Below are 9,036 nucleotides of genomic sequence, written 5' to 3' on the forward strand. Positions count from 1 at the left end.
TGAGGGGCCGCTGCTCCCGCGAGGGACGATTCATCCCGAGGGGAAATCCCAGCCCCGACGGGACGTCCCGTCACTGAAGGGGGGACGTCTTGTCCCAGGGCCACGCGCGTTTTCTGCCGAGAACTGAAATATCCGCGCCCGCTCTGAGGGGCGGCTAAAGTAGACGGACCCACGACCAAAAGGAGTCGTCCCTCGGTTGCCTCCGGGCAGCCGTGGCTCCTCGACCGACCACCGCCTGCGCTTTAGCCCTTCGGCCTTAGGCCGTGAGAAAAAAGCTGCCCCAGCGGGAGCTCAGGCGCTGTAGAGGCGGGTGGTGGGGTAACGCAGCTTCTGACGGCAGGCGGTGAGCAGCTGGAAGGCACCAGCCGGGTGCCGCGCAGTGCTGGTGGCTGGGCTCCAGAGCACACCGGACTCACGCTGACAGGAGGAGAGCATCAGCAGCAGCTTTCTGAATGCTCGGGGCATTGAGCTTGGAAAGGTGAAATGTTGCAACCCAGATCCTGCCCCGAGCCTGCTGCAGGACCAGCCGCTGCTGTCCACTCTTCTGTCATGAGGGAGGAAACACCTCGCCTTGTGTTACGTTAGAAAAGCGGGCGGGACGGATTTGTAGCCACAGCTTTTCAGCAGACGGTCTTCTTCCTCTGCCGTCAAGTAGAAATACAGTTGGGTAAGCAGCAAGGCCAGAGATGAAACCCAGGAGTCACGACCTTCTTTCCCCCACCCCAGCCACCGGCATCATTACCCTCCCTCCCATGACCTTGCCAAGCTGCACCCAATTAGGGAGCTGGGAAGGCAGAGGGGTCAATGCTGGCAGCGTGCAAATTTGGAAGTAGGATATCCCAGAGGTGACGCTTCCCCTGGAGACAGAGAAGTGCTTGTGCCCCATTCAGGAGCACTCGCGTCTGGGATATGCTGTCCATCCTACTTCAGAGCTCTGGGCTCTGGTGCATGCAGGTAGAAGCCTGCCTTACAAAAGGAAACCAAGACAGCTCAGCTTGGCTTGTCCAGCAGAGAGAAAGCAAAGACAAAATATGATTGCTCTATCAGCTTGAGTGGAGAAAGGAGATAAATTTCAAGGAAGGGACAGAGCTGTTTGGAGCTAAATTGTAGCAAAAGAACAGGTTATTAGCTGTCCTTTAATACACAAAACTAGGGGATGGTTTCTAATTTATTGCAAGAAAAACTTTCAGCTTGTGTCCTTGCAGCTGTAAAGCAATGACAGTTTGGCCAGGCCTGCTCTGGTAGGGTGCAGGGCCTTTTGGAGCCCCTCATCCTCACAGCATATGTTTGGTGCAATCTGGTCATAGAAGCCTGAGATTCAGTGGCCAGTGTTCATGATAGTGGCAGCATGGCCATGGTCATTGAGCTGTCATTATCCCCTTGTTTCTTCTGCCCTTAGATCACATCCCTGCTGTGACAGAGATGGCCCAGGTATGGACCATATGATGCTGGTCTTAAATTGAGGAATTTCCTGTTCAAAGCAATTTTGTCATCTTATTCCTGCCAGGTCCTTTCTGGAGGCTGCCCCTTGTTTCCCTGTCCCGAGTGGCCACTCATACTTGAGCAATACTGGAGTTGTCTTCTCAGCAGCTTTTCACCCTTACTCTACCCTAACACTATTCGGTGCATAGCCTCCACATGCCTTTCTTTTTCTAGGATGGACAAGACGAAATCCCGTAGTTCTGTAATGGTCTGACTCTTGCCTAGGTGATATTAGAAATCTGTCAGTGCATCGATTGACAGAATTGCACGAGCTTTTCACAAAGTGTGCCTCCCTTCTGGAGAAAGTACCTTGCCCAAGAGTGCCTGAAAGTCACCTCCTACAACTTCGACTCACAAACCTTTGACTGTTTCGGTTGTGCCCTGCAGCGCTCTGCCCTGCCTGTGGCAGAGCTGGCAGGAAGGAAGCACATGCTAGCTGATCACATCTCACTGTAGTTTCATCATCTGTAGTCTTGACCCCAGCTGTTATTATTAGAGAGACACCATTTGACATTCTTTTTGTTGTCATTATTATTTGCAACCTTCTCTTTCTAGATCAATGTTTAGACTGCAAACTCTTTGAGATAGCCCCATGTTTCTATTCTGTGCTGGTGCAGCACCTTGACAAAAAGCTTCTGACCTGCAGCTGCAGCATGTTAGAGCTGTGGTCAAACAAGCAGAAAGTGAGATGGAGATTTAATTTGTTTTCAAGCCCCTCCTGTTTCCCACCGCTAATCACACACTGCTAGTGTGGTAAATACCAGCAGCTTGGTTTTCTTATCCACTGCCAAACCAGAGAGGAAGAAGATGAGGAAGGCATGAACTAGAGAGCTAGAGGAAGGGAATGGTCTGGCAACCAAAAAAATGGCTTAAATCCCCAGGGTTCCTGTGGGGAAAGGCAAACAGAGGGTCAAACTCCGCTTTAGAAAAAGGCAGCAGCATTGGAATCACTAGCCAAGACTTTAGAAGAGGAGAGAAGGGCATGAAGCGCAGTGGAACTGTTCTCAAGAAAGTCTGCAATAATGATGGCAATGTGGTGAAACAGCCTCAGGCATGCTGAGGTGACAGCAGATCCAACTTGATCCTGAAAATGGGCTGGCTGGGGTCTGATACACCAGAGCCTGTATTGTGCTGCTCCAAACAGCTCTGGGAAGCTCTGTTCAAACCAAAGTGGGTGCACCACATTTGTGGACAATACCGCCAGCAGCCGCTCCTCTGCTCGCTGCTGTAGACACCTCAGCACAAAGCCTTGGGCTGGGGCTCTGGCCTCTCCCTGCTCCCCTCTAGATACGAGACTCGCTGCAGTAGAAGCATTGTTTTCTCCCTGTTTCACGGTGGCTCCCCTTTGATGTTAATTGTTTGCAGGCAAAGTTTAGCAGAGAGCATATCTGCTCTCTGGTTCATCTGCTGGTTACTACTGAGCTGCCCAGACCAGTGGAGAAAATGCTTTGATGTTAATGAGCTGCAGACAATTTCACTTAACACCGAGCAGGGCCTGGCATCTCAGAGGTAAGGCTTTCAAGGCAGATGCTACAGCAAGTCTCTCTAACATCCGTTCTGCCAAGGAGCAGAAAATACACAAAAAGGCATTAGAGCAGAAACTTGTCTTCTCACCAAGCTGTGCACCACACCTGGCATTGTTATGGCCCCGGAGGTACCAGAGGCCGGGGAGAAGCAGGGAAAAAAAATGGCCCCATGAAACGGCATTGTGATTATGGGATTCAGTGGAAATAGGACTTAACCTCCCCTATAAAACGCCTGCCTCTCAGGTCTGAGTATGCAGAAATGTGAGAAGGGGGTGGACTACAAATTGCTGGTTTGCAAGAGTCTGCCTCCTTTGCGCTTGCAGCAGTCCTGCAATGAGAGCAGCACCTTCTCCATCAGCACATCCGAGCAAAACAGGCCAGCTGCAGTGAAGCAGGACTTGTGAAGGCATTCTTGAAGAATCCTCTTACCTTAATGGACACCCCAGTGGGTACCGAGTCTCAGGAGGAGCCTCTCAGGAGACAGTGAATCCCAAGTGGGAACAAAAGCAAGAAAGGAAAAAAAAATGCCACAAATTCAAGTTTGTAACCCACTGCTAGTCATCAGCAAAGTGTATTTAACACATCAGGCAAGCTCTGCTTTGAACCACACACTATGAGGCTTCGACTGAAAGAGCAAGCATCCTAGTCCTCTGGGGAGCCCCCGGCCAAGCAGAACCAAATGCAGGCTATGCCTTGTCAAGTAGAGCAACAAATGAGACCTCACTGAAGGTTAAGCAGAAACATGCCTTATTCTGAGGAACTTGGCTTAGCTCCAATATATTGCCTTTGTTAAATGATTTATAGGAACAAGAGAGAGATACCGTCTTCTCAGTTTTCTCGCCAGGACAGGATAGTTCCCTGCAGCAAACTTGAGATTACGGAGGTAAAATAATGCAAGCCAGGACTGAATGCTTGTTCTAACACTATTCCAGGGAGGATCTCAAGCAAATGTGTGTACCCTATCCTATGCTTAAATAAAGTGCAACAAGGTAATTTTTTTTCTTTCCCTTGGAACAAATAAATAAAGAAATAAAAAGGAAGGTGGAATCATACAGCAGGCTGTGATTGGGCCAAAGGGAGAACACGGCAGCTTGGAAAGACTTTGAGAAGGTGAACTAACCTTTGACAAGGCATTCAGCTAAATGGTAAAATTCACTCCCAAAAGTCATTCCATCCAGCAGAGTTGTGGGCCATGCTTTGCACTGTAGATACAACCCAACAGCCAGCATGGCAAATGAGAGGAAACTGGCTGATGAGAGGAAAGCACGGTGCGACACGTGCGGCGATCCACAGACGGTGAGAAGGGAAATGCTGTCATTTACACTGTTGTGCGGGAGTCTGAAAACCACCACGCGGTGGAGAAAGTGGGCAGCAACAAGATCCCTGTTCCAGAGTTTTATTGTCCCACGTTGAAGCAGCTGCATGGAGAAGGGCAGAATGCTATCTGGAAAGTAAAGGGGATCTCTGTTGAATTTAGGATGGATTTCAGTGCATAAGACAACGTGCCACCAGTAATCGTAATGTTTGTGTAAATAAAAAAGAATGGATTTGGAAGGTGGGCTGAGGTTTAAGAGGGGCATTTCTCCCCATTGGAGAAACAGGCGATCTGGTGGGTTGAACAATCAGACTAGAAAAAGTCACCTTTGTACCAAAAGGAGGGGCAGATGTAGCAAGGTGCACTTATAACTCATTCCTTCTGAACTTATAACGTGTAGCAAAGTCAGTTTGTCACTGTTTCTAGGAGATATGGAAACGTTCACTCGAAACCCGAACAGAGCTGGAAGTGCCCAGCTGCCTGCAGCAAATACTGCCCGAGGTGGTTCCTTTGTAAGCAGAGGCTGCCTAATGCTGCACCTCCAAAAGTCTCAGAATGGGTTTAGAAACAAGCTAAATAAATAAATAAATAAATAAATAAATAAATAAGCAAGCAGAACAACTGGAGAATAGTAGATAAAACCCTTAATTTACAGATGCTCCTAAAAGCCAAACATGACGTATTTTTCTGTGCTGTGTGCACATAAAGCATTTTGCAAGTACTGTTAGCAAAGCAAAGGATGAGGTTAAGAAGGTCCATTCTCCTTAAGCTGTTGCTGGGGCTGTGTCCCGTACCCAGGAACTGCAAAGCAATCTAGATATGAAATCATTGCATTATTTGATGCTGTGTGCAATCTGCTACTTAAGCCAGTCTTGGTCATCGAGAAGTAAAAACCAGCAAATTAAGTGCCAGCCTCTGAGTAGAGATGGAGGAAAATAGGGAATGATTACCATACCCTTCAACCTGACAAGGATTCCAGAATGCATATGGAAAACTGTATGTTTTTGTACACGGTGAGCTGATCTTACCCAGTAGTGATCATAAAATGCTTGTTTCCATCACCAAAGGTGAGGCAGGTCTCTCAGCTGGAAGTCTTTATTTTGTTTAGACTACCAGAGGAGTATGCACACTGAAATGCATCGAACACTGAGTACATACTGCTGACCACCTGAGTAGGACAGTGGAGTGAAAAACAGTTGGAGGACTTAGGGCAGTTGTAGGTGGATATTAATTACCCCCAGATAGACTGGGTGGGTGCCATGTCAAAGAATGATGCAAAGACTGTATTTTTAGCCTCGAATGATTCTTAGAAGGACCTCTCAGAGGCACCGAGTGGAGAATGAACTCTTGAGTTAGTCATGGGTAGTGCATGGGAGGCAGTTAGAAATGTAAGAGTGAACAGTACCTCTGTCATAGCAAATACAATGTGCTCAAATTCATCACTGCCGAGAGGAAAAAGCGAGAACAAAAGTACCACGCAGTGCGATGCAACTGAAATAAAGGAGATGGGTACATTCTCCCTCAGAAGGCAGGGAGTATAACATTTGGGAAATAATTAAAAAGGATTTTAAAGCAGCTGATGAAAGGACAAAATGCTCGTGAGTGACACCGAGACCCTGTGTTTAAGCTTCAAATATGCCATCAGTCAAAATATGCTAGTGAAGAATTATCTCCAAATATGGCACAGATGCACAGCTGAGTGAAGAAGGCATTTTGAAGTAAAAAAGACACCCTTCAACAAGTGTAAGTTGTGGCCAAAGATTAAGCAGAGAAAATCCCAAATTCTGGCAAGTTAAATAAAAAACCCACCACACGTTCAGGCCAGCCAAAATCATTTTCAAACTGCAGCTTGCTAAAAACAAGATGATTGCTAATAGAAACATGTTTTATGCAGTAGGAGGAAGGCTACAGGGAACAGAGGGCCCAACAGCAAACTTTGAAGGAAGGACAGCCAAGAGAGGCAACTTCTCCAGAGCCTACAATTAGGAACTAGCTGCTAGCCAAAGCAGCACAAGAGAGAGTGAGCAAAGACAAAACCGAGCCCACTGCTTCAGCAACCTGCTCCTGCACGGAGATGTTTAGAGATGTTGTTAGAGATGGGGATTAAGGGAGCAGCTGTCCGTAGCAGCAAGTGATGCTGGCTGCTGTCACCCCTTCCCCTGGTTGCTACTGGCGCTCCGGAGATCCTGTCCCGCTCTGACCTACTCCTTTGATCCAGGCCATTAATAGCACTGCTTTCTTTGGAGTCTGACTCCAGCAGCACCCGAAGGACACTGACTTATTCATTGTTCCCTCGTGGCAGCTACAGTTCACAGCCAGACGCGTCCTGCAGGTCCCTTTAGTCACATGAGATAGTCGGCAGCACCGTGTCCACTTGAGAAAATGGACCAAAGTGGTCTGGCTGCCCCATAGCCAGGCTTCAAAGCCTATGCAAGCTCAAGCACAGCCTGAGCTAGTTCCTCATGCATTTACTGTGCATTGTCCCAGAGGTTATGATCTTCTATCATACACTTAACTCGTATTTTTTACCAGCCAAGTGCTTTGACCCTACTAAACTCAACCAGAGGCATTAGAAGTGCACGCTCCATGTCCCAGCGCAGGGCTGCTTCCTGAGGTTCCACAGACAGACCTCGCCTGGTCCATACATCTTCAGTGCACAGCACCATGTGCGTGCACCTCAGGAGAGGCTGCAGGCGTCACAGGGTGTCTGACTCACACTGCCAAGCACAGCCTCTCAAGCTGCATGGCCTGAGCTGCTAACCTTGCTTCTTTAAGTCTGTGCAACCTTGTCATAGCAAACAAGTGTCATGCGGGAATCCCTTTGCCCCCAGGTGCTTGGCAGAGAGCTCCTTTCTTCAGGACAAGTCCCAGCTGTCTCTAGGTAACAGCGTGAGTGCATTTTTTGCTGCTTCTCCACACGCTTCCTGTCTCTAAAAATAAGGTGTTTACAGATGCAGTTCCCAGTGCTCACCTGGGAACGCAGCCTGTCCACAAGTACCGATAAGATCATGATATCACAACCTCACAGCTCACCTCCCGATTGAGCCTTCCAGTCACACTCAGTTCACACCACACGGCATTTTCCCATGGGCTCGTGGGCCTCCCCAACGTCATGCCTGGAGGTGCTAAGCCCATTTGTCCCAGCAGCCTATGGCTCCGTTGTCACCTAAGCAGCATCTTCTCAGGTTAAACTAGAGACACCATAGCACGGTTGTGTCCTGAGAAAGGGCAGAAGGAGGGCCTGGCTGGGTGTTCTGGGACTGGCTGCACACGAGGCACGGCCATGAGCATACGCTGTGCCGTCTCTAAGGCTACAAGAAGAATACAGAGCAGAAATTGTGCAATTATAGGAGCCTTTAATTTCCCAGTGAATGCCAGGCAATAAACAGCAGCAGAATGGCAGGGCTCAGGTATCCAACAAAAGAGAAGGCGAATTTCCTTATCGATTTACCACGAAGCGAAACAAACATTATTTCAGCTGCGGTTTTAGCAATCAGTAATGTTGCCCTGGGAGCCCTGCAGGAAGGAGTGGGCATCCAGCAACACATGGAGAGCACTGGGGAGGGGAACCAGCCACGGTCAGAACCCAGCAATGGGTTTTACCATCGCTCAGTGGGGACAAAGGGAGCAAAACTCAGCAAAATAGCAACGAGGGAGGACATTTGCTGGAAACTGAAGAAACGGGAACACTGAAGGATGAATGCAAAACAGCAGTATGGTTCTTCTGTGAAAAAGGAATGGCATGATGCTCTGATGCATCAGAGAAGTTATTTTTAGCAGAGACAGAAACATTACCACCATTGCGTGAGGCTTTAGGAGACTTCTTCCAGAATATCCTTGCAGCTCTGCATCCAGGAAGGATGAGCTCCACTGCACACAAAGGCTGTGAGCTGCGGATACTGAGTCAGACCAGCCCCAGCTGACAGGCACACAGCCCGTGCTGCAGCTCCTGGACAGCCAGGTGTCCTGAAGGAGGTGCTGCTTCAGCCCCAGGCCTCCAGGCTTCTGCTGGTCTATGTGAAGATAAAGAAATAATCATTTCCTTCTCAACTAGCTTCTAAGAGTGCTGAGGTATTCCTTCTTCTGAAGCACTAGAGACCAGTGCTGGACCACATGTTCCCAGCATTACCCTCCCAGAGGTCTGCCCACATGAGGCTTAGCACTACTGCCAGATTAGGGTCAGGAGGGAATTTTCCTGGACTGACAAAAAACAAACAAACAAACAAAAAACAACAACAACAACAAAAAACAGCAGTTACATTTTCTGTGAGTTTTCCTTTTTCCTTCTTTTTTAATACTTCTCCAACTTCAGGACTATTTCCTTCATCCCATGCCATTTTTCTCACAAATTCCTTGCTACCACCTGACGGCAGATCTGATGGCCACTTGCTCCTTGCTTCCTGGGACATTACAGCTGCAGACTTTTCTATAGGAGGACTCAGGAAGAATTAGTAATAACTGGTTAGTGGCTGGAGCAGGCATTCAGTTTAGAGGCACCTACAACACATCCATTGCATCCTTACACACAATTGCTTATGGGATGGCCCTGGAGAACAATCCCAATGTGAGAAAAAGGACACGGGGTGTCTGCAAAGCAGCTATAGGAAGGGGCATGGAAATGAACCTCTCAGCTGCACAGATTTAAAGCACACACAACTCCTGGCTGTCCACCAGGGCCAGAGGGGGATTTGGGGTGAGTGGTGTAGGAGAGCA

This window comes from Meleagris gallopavo, chromosome 8 (assembly GCF_000146605.3).
Source record: "Meleagris gallopavo isolate NT-WF06-2002-E0010 breed Aviagen turkey brand Nicholas breeding stock chromosome 8, Turkey_5.1, whole genome shotgun sequence".
In the NCBI taxonomy this organism is placed as follows: domain Eukaryota; kingdom Metazoa; phylum Chordata; class Aves; order Galliformes; family Phasianidae; genus Meleagris; species Meleagris gallopavo.